Below are 14,735 nucleotides of genomic sequence, written 5' to 3' on the forward strand. Positions count from 1 at the left end.
TTGGAGGCGCTGATCGGAGCTGTAGGATTTCCAGTGCGTTAAGCCCCACTCCCAGGCTTCTGCAGCGCGATTCGGAATCACTGATATTTTTGGAGGCAGAGTGCGTATGGGGATGCCTGAGAACGGGTCGGATCTGAAACACTCCCCGTTTTCAAGTCCATCCAGCAATTAAGTCCCTATTTTATCATTTGGGTTGTATGTGTGAGGGGAGTGACCAATGTCTTGCTCGCACAGTCAACACATTCACTTACAACAGATCCCTCGAGCAGTGGGTTTCGGGCTCATTGTGTGTCCCCCACAGGCACAATGTGTAATTAACTCACATGGCCTTTAAAGTTCCTGTGAATAGCCGGCTGCATTTGTAAATTGGAAGAGGTTTCACTTAAAGTTCAACTAGTCCGTGCTATCAAAACAAAATTACACAGCAAGCTGGTGTTTGTTTTCTAGGGAGCTCTCATCACTCTCACTGCTTATGCAATTCCCAGTTGCTACGTTGGATGTTAGGTGACAGTGACTGTCATATCAGGATGTGGGTCATGACACTAGTGTGTCACTCCCACTGCCTCGTGGAGAAGTGTTGCAATGCTGCATACAGATCCAGCAGGGCAATCACAGCGCAGACCACTGCACTGCCAAAATGCCCTGAGCAGTTGAGCAGAGCTTTACAATACCTGTCACAGAGGGTGTCCAGGGTTGTGCAATGTCCAGCAGACTGCAACAATGCTATGTTGCAAAGTGGAGGTGCTGCTGTATGATGAACATAGCAGCAGGGAAGAGGCCAGATATATCACAGCACCTCTCCATGATGTCAGGGCCACAGAGACATAGAATTTTCATAGAAATCTCATAGAACCCTACAGTGCAGAAAGAGGCCCATCGAGTTTGCACCAAACACAATCCCACCCAGGCCCTACCCCTACGCATCCCTGGACACTAAGGGGCAATTTCTTAGCACGGCCAATCAGCCTAACCCGCACATCTTTGAACTGTGGGAGGAAACCAGAGCACCCGGAGGGAACCCACGCAGAGACGAGGAGAATGTGCAAACTCCACACAGATAACGACCCGAACCGGGAATCGGCATAAACATAACAGGTTTCTCAGAGACAGCCCCATCTTTGATCGTTTTGCCCGGGGATGAGGCATCTACCTGACCAGCAACTCATTGCCAGCTTTGAATGTGCTCCACCTATGCTTGCCTTCATTGGAACTAGCCGCCTGCTGCCTCTACCACCTAGAAAGCCAAGGAGAGCAGACACTGTTTAATTGCACAGCTTGCTAGGCTATTTCAGGGGGCAAGTGAAGCGTCAACCATACTGCTACGGGTTCTGGAATCACATGTAGGTGAAACTAAGTAAGGATGGTAGCTTTGCTTCCTGAAGGGGCATGTGTGAACCAAACGGGTTCATACAACAAACGGCAATTGCTGTCCTGGTCACCACTGAGACTAGTTTTTTACTGCGGATTTATTAATTGAATTTAAATTCCACCTCCTGCTCTGGTGGGATTTGAACCCATTATTAAAATCAAAGAGCGCGAACCTCTGGGTGAGATGCCTAACAACACTGCCACTACACCACCCTTTCCCCTGGCCAAGAGCATAGGAGAAAACCGGGAAGATGAAATCCTAAAGGTTGTCTGATTTTGAGTTGAGGTGTATGTTGCAAATCTAGCTAAAAGCTACAGTGGTAAAGTGTTAAATGCTATTGAGTGTTCCAATTTGCAATGCCTCCCGTTGATTTGTATCTCTTTGCCTCCAGCTAATGTAACCTTTAATGGCATTTTAATGTAACTTTCCTTGACAATTACTATAATTGGCACTGCTCTGAGGCAATTTTGAAATAATACTTCCATATAAACCCATCCCAGCCCCGCAATCCCACAGTATAATGTCAGTTACATGAGGAACATTAAGGGATATTTAAATATTTTTTTAAAATCAGTGGGATTTGCACCTTTTGGCTTGGTCTCTGGGATCCTGGAATTTCATGCGATGAGAAGTGGGATTTGTCAGGAATTGCACCCACCAATAATCAATGGAATCTGCTGGAATTCCATGGATTGACTCAGTCTATATTCATTGGAGAATCTCCCATGCAAATCCCCTCTAAAAGGGATGTGATATGCTGGTGGGTGTTTGAAAATTGAGAGTGTATCCTTTACAGAGCCAAAGTGGCAAAAGATTAAAGACTCCTGCAGCAGCTAAATGACACACAGAGTTTGGCTCACTTTTCACATCTTCTCTTCTGGAGCAGGCTTCCAAGGGATGGTGGTCTGTCTTCAGGTTTCTGTCTCTCTCTCTGGACTTTCAAGAAGATGATGACTGTTATTAGATCAGTCAGCTCCAGGACCCAATGGGATGGTAACAGCTGCCTGGGACTTCCCATCTCTCAAGACAGCTTCCAGTCGGTTAGCTGGCTTTCCACCTCGGAGTCCAAGGCTTCATGTTATCCAGGTCTTGAGCGTATAAGGCACAGACCGCTTCATTATCTGAAGGACTGCAAATAGAAGAGGGAACTGCACAATCTTCAAAGAATATCACCATGTCTGGCCTTGTGATGGAGGGAGGGTCATTAATGGAGTATTTGTTGATGGCTGAGTTCCGATGCTGTCCTGAGAAACTCCCAATGCCTTGGGGGGGGGGAATTATTTTTAGTATTTCAGATAGTGGACATGAGTTTGTTTCTTCTTACTTTTCAATAAGATATATTTCTCCTCGATTCTCTTGATCACATTTTTTTTTAAGTTACCAACTACTTTGACCACATCTGGAGTGCGGTGTGTAGTTTTATATCTAAGGAAGGATGTGTTGTGTTGGAGATGGTACAGTGCAGATTCACTACATTAACTCTTGGGAGGGCTGTGCAATGAAAAACTGAGTAAGTTCCTAGAATTATACGGGCTACAACACAGGCGGCCCATAGTATCCATGCTGGCCATTTGCAAGATCAACTCACTTAGTCCCACTTGTCCCCCATTACTTATTGCTCTGCAAACTCTTATTCTCAGATTGAATCTATCTTCACCCTCTTGAGCACTGCACTCCAGGACATAACCATTCAATGCAGAAGAATTTCCTTTTGTCATTAATTTTGTCTACTGTGTCCAGATGCCTATCAAATTTCTTCTCTGGGGAGAACCGATCCAGCTTTTCTACTCTATCCCCATAACTGAAGACCCTCCTCCCTTGTACCATCCTTGTGAATCTTTTCTGCACCCTCTATTATGCCTTTCCATCCTTCCTAAAAGCGTGGTACCCGGAACTGGATGCATATTCCATGGGGGTAGCAGGGTCATTCAGGACCTGAGGGTGGTTATCCCAGCTCAAATCAGCCCCAGGCCCGAGAAAGTCCAGCGCTCGTGATTACGAGTCATGGTCAATGATGGAAGCCATGAACTTTTGATCTGGCTGGCTGAAGCCTGCAAAACTTGAGGCACAAACAGTTGCGTATGGGTAAGGGGAACTTTCAAGAAAGGGATATTTGTGTTTTCTTTAGGCACACACAAGGACTGCATCAGGGAAGCCACCTCACGTCCTGCTCTTAGGCCTGCTGATTATTAGTCATTGAAGCTGAAAATAGGAGGCTCTTACAAGCAAGAGAAGAGGAAACCACAGAACTGCGAGGCGTAGCGGAACTAGCAGAGGATTTGTCCTTGGGCTGATCAGCGTTATTCTGCTTGGTGCTGAAGCAGTGTTTGAAAAGGTTCACCAGTACCTGCTTGCTTTTGTATTCTATTCCTCAACTTAGACCAAATGCTTTATTAACTGTTTTCTCAACATCTTCAGTGATCTCTGCAGATATAAGCCCTTGCCTGTCTGCTCCTGCATCACCCTGTAGTGTCCTTTATTTCATATTGCCCCTCTTTGTTCTTCCTAAAATGTAATCAATTGGCAATTCTCTACATTGAATTTCCTCATCCACATGTCCATGTATTCCACCAGTCTATCCAGATCCTCAAAGTCTGTCTTCCTTGGAATTCACGGTACTCTCAAGCTTTGTGCAAGTTTTGAAATGGTTCCTTGTTCACCCAAGTCTTAGTCGTTTAATACACATCAAGAAAAGCAGTGGTCTAATACTGATCATTGCAGGAGCCTTCTATATGCCTTCCTCATCTATTTCACCACTACTGTTTCCCATTAATCTGCCTGTTTTGGGACTATATTTCCTGCAGTTCAGAAAAGTGAGAGCGAACTTCATTAAAATGTAAATAAGGAAGCCTTGCTATAATTGGGGAGACCAGTATAATTTGGGTCTTCTATGTTTGAAGGAAGGGTTTACTCATTGGAGCAGTGATGGTTCACTAAATTGGTTTCTGGAATGAGGCTTATCCTATGATACGCTGAGTAAATTGGGCCTCTATTGGCTCTCTGAACGGAGATTTCATTGAAACATGCAGGATTCTGAACAGGCTGGACAGGTCATGCACAGTCACCTCGCCTCGGAATCTCGAATGTGGGGCACAGTCTCAAGAAAACACTTAAGACGAATTTAGATGAGCACTTGAAACAGCATAGTATACAAGGCTGTGGACAAAATGCTGGAAAATGGGATTACAATAAATAGGTGCTCGATGGCGCACAGACAAAATACATCTTTCTGTGCTGTAAAATTCTCTGGGCGGGATTTTACTGCCTTGCTCAACCAGAAACCATAAAATCCCACCTAAGGTACACAGACCTTTCAGTGCTCCGCCCCTCGCTTGCTCCAATTCCCGATGGCAGGTGGGGCGGTAAAATTCCAGGCATGACTCTATAAATAAATAAATAATCAAGTGACTTGTGTTGTACATGAAATAATGATCATTCATTGAAACCCCAAGTGCAAGTCTCCGTGTATTTGAGCATTTGCTTGCAGTTCGGAGGAGGTTCACAAGAATGATCACGGGAATGAAAGGCTTGACGGATGAAGAGAGTTTGAGGATTGAGTCTGTACTCGCTGTAGTTTAGAACGATGAGGGTGGACCTCGTTGAAAGTTGCAGAATACTGGAAAGCCTGGATAGAATGGACATGGGGTAATGTTTCCATTAGTAGGAGAGACTAGGATCCAAGGGCATAGCTTCAGAGTAAAGGGAAGACCCTTCAGAACTGAGATGAGGAGGAATCTCTTCAACTGCAGGCTGGAGAATCTGTGGAATTCAGAAGGTTATTGATTGTATTTAAGACAGAGACGGGTTCCAGTTTGGTAAAGGAATCAAAGGATATGGGGAAAAGCTGGGAGAATGGGGTTCAGAAGCATACCAGCCATGATCGAATGGCAGAGCAATGGACTGAATGGCCTAGTGGTGCTCCTATATCTTGTGGCCTTATTTCTACAGATGCATCCCCTGCTCCTGGAGTTGAAGTAGGGGCAGCCTGCTGTCTGTTTTGCTCCTGAGCATGTCATCTGTATCTGAGCTCATCAGGAGTCACCTCACTCAGTCATCAATGCGCGTGTCACCTCGCAACATTCCAAGTGCCTCGAGAGGAGCCTCCATTGCTTTGCTGTTCCGCCACTTTTTCTGGCCCTATTTACCTGGAATGGTGCTGTTCCTGGCAAAGGGCTGATGTATAAATCTCTCCCACCTAAATCTGGTCACCTTATAGATATGGCCTGCTATGGCCTGCTCTGGGGACCTGCTGCATCCACTGGCTGCTCTGCTGTGTAGATCATTATGAGGGATCACCACAATCTTTACACAGGCTATCACTTGCTCAGATGCTAGGGACACCACATCACTTTTGGCATGAAAGGACCCCTCCATTGTTTGTGCACGTGTTTTCATTGCCTCTCACCATCTGCATGAAGCTGAGCTTCACCAGGCGGGATTTGAACCCGGGTCCCCGAAGCGCAGTTTCTGGATTAATAGTCTAGCGATAACACGAGGTCATCACCTTCCCTAAGCATGGAGTTCGGGTTTGTGTGAATGCGGGTGCCTCATACAGTCCCACACATGAAACCACCACCTGGCCTCACATTTCATGGGTGCCTTTTTAATTCAAGTTCAAAGTTTTACTTATTAGTGTGACAAGTAGGCTTACATTAACATGGCAATGAAGTTACTGTGAAAATCTCCTCGTTGCCACACTCTAGCTCCTGTTCGGATACACGGAGGGAGGGTGAATTTAGCATGGCCGGTGCACCTAATCAGCACATGTTTCAGACTGTGGGAGGAAACCAGATCACCCGGAAGAAACCCATGCAGACATGGGGAGAACATGCAGACTCCACACAGACAATCACCAAAGTCTGGAATCAAATCTGGGTCTCTGGTGCTGTGAGGCAGCCGTGCTAATTCATGTTGGGCATCTGGTTTCCCATCCTAAATGCCACCCCCAGACTGTAGCAGGTCATTAAATCTCTCCCAGCACTGACCCAGCTTCCTCCAATGACTTCTCAGTTGCTGCCTGTCCCTTCCACATCCAATCCTACCTTCTTGGTCTGCGCCCCCCCTTCTCTCTGCTGGAACCAGGATATTTTCTCTTTCTCTTACAGCCACAAAACCAGGGAGGCGTCACAGAATCGTGAAGCGATCCTTCCTTATGCTAAAGGCACTCCCCTGCTACCTCGATTCCTGCTTACCTGAATGCCAGATGTACGCCTTTAAAAATGCTGCTGGCACTAGGACCCAGCCTTGACTAGTCAGCTCCCCCATCAGCTGGCCCTTTACTAACTTCTTGTCGTGAAGTCGATGATGTAACCCTACTGCCCATCCTGGACTCGCAAGACATTCGCTCAACATTGAGTCATTTGTCCAATTGGTTAAAAATTCAGGTCAATGATCATAAGAACATAAGAACATAAGAAATAGGAGCAGGAGTAGGCCATCTAGCCCTTCGAGCCTGCCCCGCCATTCAATAAGATCATGGCTGATCTGTCGTGGCTCAGTTCCACTTTCCCGCCCTCTCCCCATAACCCTTAATCCCCTCTCTTATCAAAAAACCATCAACCCGCATCTTGAAAATATTTAGTGAGGCAGCCTCCACCACTTCAACGGGCAGAGAATTCCAGAGATTCACCACCCTTTGAGTGAAGAAGTTCCTCCTCAACTCCGTTCTAAACCACCCCCCTTTTATCTTGAGGCTGTGCCCCCGAGTCCTACTGTCTTTTTTGAGCGGGAAGAGTCTTTCCACCTCTATCCTATCCATCCCATTCATCATCTTATACGTCTCAATGAGATCTCCCCCATTCTTCTAAACTCTAACGAGTACAAGCCCAGTTTATTCAGCCTCTCCTCATAGTTCAACCCCCTCAACTCCGGTATCAGCCTAGTAAACCTCCTCTGCACTCCCTCCAAGGCCAAAATATCTTTGCGCAGGTGCGGCGCCCAAAACTGCACACAGTACTCCAGCTGCGGCCTCACCAATGCCCTATACAGCTGCAGCAAGACCTCCCTACTTTTATATTCAATCCCCCTCGCTATGAAGGCCAGCATCCCATTCGCCTTCCTGACCACCTGCTGCACCTGCAAGCTGGGTTTTTGCGACTCATGCCATGTCTCTATAATGGCTACAATCAGACCCATTAACCTTAACTTACACTGTTAACTATTTTGTACTGAATACTGCGTACTAAGTAAATATGATGTGGTGATGCTGGCATTGGACTGGGGTAAACACAATAATGTCTCAATACCAGGTGCTTGCTGCTCCTTCGTCAGGTGAGTGGGAGTTCTGTTCACAAACAGGGCATATATGTAAGTGCTCCAAAAGCTAGTGGCTTTTGCTTCCAACCCGTTGGACTTTAACCTGGTGATGTGAGACTTCTTACTGTACTAAGTAAACAGCCAGGCATTTTGCTTTCGTATCTTCCTCTCCTTGACCGTATTTACTGTCGTTTTAATCTTTGATCCGCCATGATCCTACTCAATGGCGAAACAGCCTGGACGTACTGAATAGCCTCCTCCTGTTGCTGATTTTTGGATTAAACCAAAGGTGGGAAAATAACACGAGCCGCGGTCCACACCTGTAAAAGTCGCTGTTCCTGTGTATACCGCAGTGGCTCCGCCTGAAATCCCACGCTCCACGGAGCAAACTGAATCTCTCCGCCTCCCCCCTCGACCTGGCCTCTCTCTCCGGACCTGGGCCTCTCTCTCCGGACCTGACCTCCCCCCTCTCCGGCCCGGATCTGGGCCTCTCTCATTCACAAGGACATGTAACATTCATAGACCTGATTTTAACTCTTGTGTAAGTGAATGTGTTTTGATAGGGTTCAAATCAGGCCTAATCTTCTGTCTCTTTTTCTTTCCCTAAAATGCTTCCTGGTTTGCTGAGCCTTTCCTGCATTTTGCGCCGAATTTCCAGCATTTGCAGCGGAGCGATTTTGTAGGAAACAGTGACCCCAGGCTGCCCGCACCAGTGGCTCTTCACCAGTGCCAAGGATTTCTGGGCCCCTTCAAAAAAGTGACCCACTCCCGCCCACAGCAGGCAATGTAAGATCATGGAGGGTGCTGCATCCATTTCTCAGAGGTGATTGGCGGGGACACGGTGAATAGCATTGCTGCCTCACAGCACAGGGGACTGGGTTAGAACATAAGAACATAAGAAATAGGAGCAGGAGTAGGCCACCTGGCCCCTCGAGCCTGCCCCGCCATTCAATAAGATCATGGCTGATCTGAAGTGGATCAGTTCCACTTTCCCGCTTTCTCCCCGTAACCCTTAATTCCCCTGTCTATCAGAAACCTATCTACCCGTGACTTAAATGTATTCAGCAAGGTAGCCTCCACCACTTCAATGGGCAGAGAATTCCAGAGATTCACCACCCTTTGAGTGAAGAAGTTCTCCTCAACTCTGTTCTAAACTGCCCCACCCTTATTTTGAGGCTGTGCCCTCTAGTCCTGCTATCCTTTCTGAGCGGGAAGAATCTCTCTACCTCTACCCTATCTAGCCCCTTCATTATCTTGTAAGTCTCTATAAGATCCCCCCTCAGCCTTCTAAACTCCAATTAGTACAGGCCCAGTCTATTTAATCTCTCCTCAAAAGCCAACCCCCTCATTTCCAGTATCAGCCTGGTGAACCTTCTCTGTACTCCCTCCAAGGCCAATATATCCTTTTGCTTTATGGGTTTGATTTTTATGGGTTCGATTCCCGGCTTGGGTCACCGTCTGTGTGGAGTTTGCACATTCTCCCTGTGTCTGCGTGGGTTTCCTTCGGGTGCTCCAGTTTCCTCCCACAGCCCAAAGATGTGCAGGTTAGGTTGATTGGTCATTAAATTCTCCTGAGCCGATGCCGGAGTGTGGCGACTAGGGGATTTTCACAGTAAATCCATTGCAGTGTTAATGCAATGTGACAATAATAAATAAACTAAACATAATTGCAAGAGATACATTGAGCAGAGCAGTACAGCTTTAGCATGCTATGAGAACGATGCCATTGACCCAATTCATGTATCAGGTGAAGTCACTGACCCAAAATTGAATTACCCACAGTGTCACCAATCAAACTAAATACCGTGCATGAGAGCAGCAGTGACGGATGGGCAGTGTGTGTGGGTGGGTGATGGATTGTTTATTGGGTAGTCAGTGTTGGGGGTCACCTTTTTGCATTTGGAAGCAATTCTGATTTCTTCCAATCCACTGATGTAACTGGCCGCACTCATGTTGAGCTGAGCATTAGGGGTGAGATCCAGGTCTACATGGAATGAATGGCTGCGGGTATGTAGGGGGTGGGGAGACATAAAGAACAACACAGCACGGGGAACAGGCCCTTCGGCCCAACGAGCCCGCACCGCCATTTTAACATTATGAGTGCCCTCCTCTACCCATGACCTTTGTCTACACCTATTGGGGAAGATCGAGGGAAGACTAATTTAGGGATTCATGTTTGTGGAAAGAATAAATGTGGGATAAATGTTGGGATGAAGAGAAAGAATGATTGGAAGGTCTAACAGAACATGTTCCAATTTTCCCATCTGGATCACATCCTCCCTTTGTTAGACCTGGGTCACATTCTCCCTTTCCAAATGGTTCCTTTTTCACTCTCTTTGTGTTATTAATCCTTTCCTTTCCAATCCCATCTCTTGCCCCTTGATCTCCAGTATCCCCTTTATCTTTCTTCGTCAATCCTCGCCCCTTCCGATTTCCTCCAATCTCTCCTCTGCTATGGTTGGGTATGCACACAGCCTCATGTTGGGGGTTGGAGGGAACCACTGTTTTGAGGGCTTCACTCTGTCCCTTTTGTTCGTCCTCTCTGCCCTCTTCACCCACTTAAAACCCACCAAAAGTCATCAACCTGAAACTTTTTCCTCTCACAGTTGCTGCCAGATCTGCTAAGTATTTCCGGCTTTTTCTGTCTTCATTATAGGGGGTCTTAAACTCCTTAATCTTACTTCCATTCAAGGTAAAACAAAACATTTGATTATCAAGGGTAAACTTTGGGATTATCTGCGCTAAAACAACCAAGCAAACAATAGTCGACGTGCCTTTAGACACGGAAGATCATACCAGACCAAACTCCGAGATTATCATTGAGGATATGACAATGCAAGTGAATCACAGTAAACCTTGTGTGTTCAGGCTTCCAAAAGGCATGTGATGAAGTCCACACAAAACATTACTAATTAAGCTCAAAGCAGTGAGGATTCAAGGAATGGATAAGGCTGAAGGTTTGTAAATTTCAGTTAGAGGGAAAATGCCCAGTGGGGAGAAATAATAACGGGTGTGGTCCAGGGCTCAGAGCTTGAGATACTGTGGTTTATAATTAACACTGGTAACTTCAGAAACCCAGTGCAAATTGGTTAAACTTCCAGATGGGATCCAACATGGAAGGGCTGTGAAATAAAATAGGGGGTTATTGGGAACTCATGAATCGATTCTTGGAGCTGGCCAAAAATGCAACTATTGCACATAGTAAGGAAAGATGTGTAATAATCACAAACAGTGTTGGGAAAAGACATCAGAGAGAGATTCCAAATATTTTAATGCTTAGTTTAATAACTAAGACCTCTTCAGATTTGTTCAAGTATTTCATTGCTACCATTTCCAATCAGGAATCGCAAACAGTCAAATGCTGAAACTGCTTCTACAAAAGTGGGTGGCAGGGTTCACAGCGGTTAGCACTGCTGCCTCACAGCACCAGGGACCCGGGGTTCGATTCCCGGCTTGGGTCACTGTCTGTGTGGAGTTTTCACATTCTTTCTGTGTCTGCGTGGGTTTCCTCCGGGTGCTCCAGTTTCCTCCCACAGTCTGAAAGACGTGCTGGTTGGGTGCATTGACCCAAACAGGGACAGAAGTGTGGGGAATTTCACAGTAACTTCATTGCAGTGTTACTGTAAGCCTTACTTGTGACTAATTAATAAAGAAATTAGTTTTAGTCTCTACATTCTTTCATCCCTCAGATCAGTCTATACAGCTCAAAATAGTATTCATATCATTGTTAACAATTCAGGGCGGCGCGGTAGAACAGTGGTTAGCACTGCTGCATTACCGCGCCAGGGACGTGGACTCGAATCCCGGCTTGGGTCGCTGTCTGTGTGGAGTTTGCACATTCTCCCCATGTCTGCGTGGGTTTCCTCCAGGTACTCCGGTTTCCTCCCACAGTCCAAAGATGTGCAGGTTAGGTTGATTGGCCATGCTAAATTGCCCCTCAGTGTCCCAGGATGCAGAGGTTAGAGGAATTAGTGGGTATAATATGTAGGGATATGGGGGTAGGGCCTGGGTGGAATTGTGGTTGGTGCAGACTCAATGGGCTGAATGGCCTCTTTCTGCACTGTAGGATTCTCTAACAACTGCATAATCATGGAAATGGGGGAGCGGGGAGGGGAACATTAAACATAAAATTATACATTCAATTTTGGAAAAACCTTCCCCTCTCCAGGTGGATTCACCCATCCCTTCACCTGACCGCCCCCTCGGAAGCTCCGGCTTTGAATCTTGTTTCAGTCACACAGTTTGGATCCGGGAGATCCAGTTCCTGATGGCAACATTGCTGTGAGCCAAATGCATGGAGGATTTATTGTTTTTAACCTGCCGCAAGACCCAAAGCTTATAAATTGGTTGTACAAAGTACAATAAAATGCGAGCAATTAAATGGAAATGATTTCCAATGGAAGGATAATGTTGAGCGGTTTTGTAAATTTAGGCAAGGATTATAAGAAACTTAGAACCATGAGGCCCAGGCCTTTCCATATCTCTAAACCATGCAATATTTTTACAATCTTTTGAAAGTATGCTGTAATTATAGTAATGAGGAAACAACTATTATTTTTAAGATGCTATCCACCCAGTCACCATCAAAGGTCTTTGTTATCCCAGAACTATCCAATGGGAAATCTATGGGGGGGGTGCAGTTTTCTTGTCCCACTCGCCATGGGCATCGGAGCGGGCAAGGGGCAGACCATGTATAGGTTCATTCACCTCGGGCGGGATTTTCTGGTTTTGGGGTGAGTGTGGCTGGAAAATCTCACCTCATTAGTCTTTCATGCTCCCAATAATTCAGTAAAAGTAATATCCAACATATATATTATACATAAAGGGAAGGAGGCCCTTCTACATGGCTGTGTAGTGAGTGTAGCATTGGGCTTAGAAGTACAGTAAATACTGGGATGAATGTGGCTAGGCCAATATTTTCTGCCCATCCCTAATTGCCCTTGGAAAGGCATGTTAAGAGGCAACCACATTATTGTGGATCTGGAGTCACATGTAGATCAGACCAGGTGAGGGTGGCAGTTTTCTTCCCTAAGGAAGGAACCAGATGGTCGACAATGGTTTCGTAAAATCATTGAATCCCTACAGTGCAGGAGGAGGCCATTTGGCCCATCAAACCAGCACCAACCACAATCCCACCCAGCCCCTCTCCCCATAGCCCCACATATTAACCCTGCTAGTCCCCCTAACACGAAAGGGCAATTTGGCACGGCCAATCAACCTTAACCAGCACGTCTTTCGGACTGTGGGAGGAAACCGGAACACCTGGAGGAAACCCACGCAGACACAGGGAGGATGTGCAAACACCACACAGACAGTGACCCAAGCCGAGAATCGAACCCTGGTTCGGTGATGAAGCAGTGCTAACCACTGCCACCACACCGCCCTTGCTTATCATTAGACATTTTAATTCCAGATTTTTTCTTTATATTCAAATTTCACCATCTGCCATAGTGAGATTTGAATTCTGGCCCCCAGATTATTAATCTTGGGATCATTAGTCCAGTAATGGTATCACTGGTCTACCCACCAAAAGTGAAGGAAACACTCGGCTATTCAGGTAATATCTCCTGGATAAGGTAATATGTCAAATTGACAACCTATCATAGAGTGATTACAGACGCATGAAAGCCAATCGGATCTTAATTTCATTCCCTCTTACTATGACCCCACCTAATAGGGCAGCACGGTAGCACAGTGGTTAGCACTGCTGCTTCACAGCTCCAGGGTCCTGGGTCCAATTCCCGGGTCACTGTCTGTGTGGAGTTTGCACATTCTCCTCGTGTCTGCGTGGGTTTCCTCCGGGTGCTCCGGTTTCCTCCCACAGTCCAAAGATGTGTGGGTTAGGTTGATTGGCCATGCTAAGAAATTGCCCCTTAGTATCCAGGGGTGAGTAAGTTAGAGGAATTAGTGGGTATAATATATGCAGGTAGGGCCTGGGTGGGATTGTGTTTGGTGCAGACTCGAAGGGCCTCTTTCCGTACTGTAGGGTTCTTTGATTCTAAATATATCAATATCTTTTATTCTTGTGCCATCTGTCTCTTCAATTACTTTGAGCTCCTTCTACTTCCTTTCTGTTGCGACATCCTAGCTCCCCCCATGCTGCCAAGTAGCTTAAATCTTCCCTACAGCATTATCAAACCACCCCAACATGATATTGGCTCCAGTTCTGCTCTGAGGATACATCTGACCTGTGGCCTGCTTCAATCCCACCTGCCTCTCCTCTCCCCCCGCAAACCAATGCAATGTTCCAGGAACCCAAACCCCCCGCAGCACTCTCTTTCCAGTCACACATTAGGTTGCCCTATCATCCTATTTCTACACTCTCCAGCACATCCAGAGATTACCGTCTTTGAGATCCTGCAGGGTTGATACCATCGCAGGGAGCCACTGGGGATTTTAACTGGCAGCAGGATTGGGTGTGGAGAGGCTGCACTCCAAGGAGTTGGTCTACAGATTCAGAGGCCCCCTCCTGCTGTCTGGGGAGACTATCAGCTAAATGAAGTTGGTTTCCCTGTCACAGTGAACAAGGCAAAGCTTGATGGGCCCAAGAGGGAGCATAGGCTGAAAAGGCAGCACCCAACAACCTCCCCAGAGAGGTTTCCCCTCTGACTCCCAACCTCATGAACTTGCTTAATTTCATTTTGTTTTTATGTTATCTCTCGGAGCCCCCAGGCTCCTACAACTTTCAGCAGTGACCACCCCTCTCCCAGCTCTGGGATTCCAGGGCAGCAGGGCATCGGGAACCACAGGTAACCAATAAGGAGGACGCTTGTGTAAAATTGCAGAGAATTGGTCAGTGGGGACTGAGGATTTGCTTTTACCTCTACAGCACAGATCCTTGTAAAATTTCCCTTGGAAAAACAAAATAGGGTGGCACGGCTGCCTCGCGCCAGAGACCCAGGTTCGATTCCCGGTTTGGGTCACTGTCTGTGTGGATTCTGCACGTTCTCTCTCCGCGTGCTCCAGTTTCCTCCCACAGTCTGAAAGATGTGCATTGGCCATGCTACATTCCCCCTCAGTATGCCCGAAGAAGCGCTGGAGTGTGGCGCCTAGGGGACTTTCACAGTAACTTCATTGCAGTGTTAATGTAAGGCGACTTGTGACAATAATA

Source organism: Carcharhinus amblyrhynchos, chromosome 11, assembly GCF_965287045.1.
Source record: "Carcharhinus amblyrhynchos chromosome 11, sCarAmb.v2.hapA, whole genome shotgun sequence".
NCBI classification, from domain to species: Eukaryota; Metazoa; Chordata; class Chondrichthyes; order Carcharhiniformes; family Carcharhinidae; genus Carcharhinus; species Carcharhinus amblyrhynchos.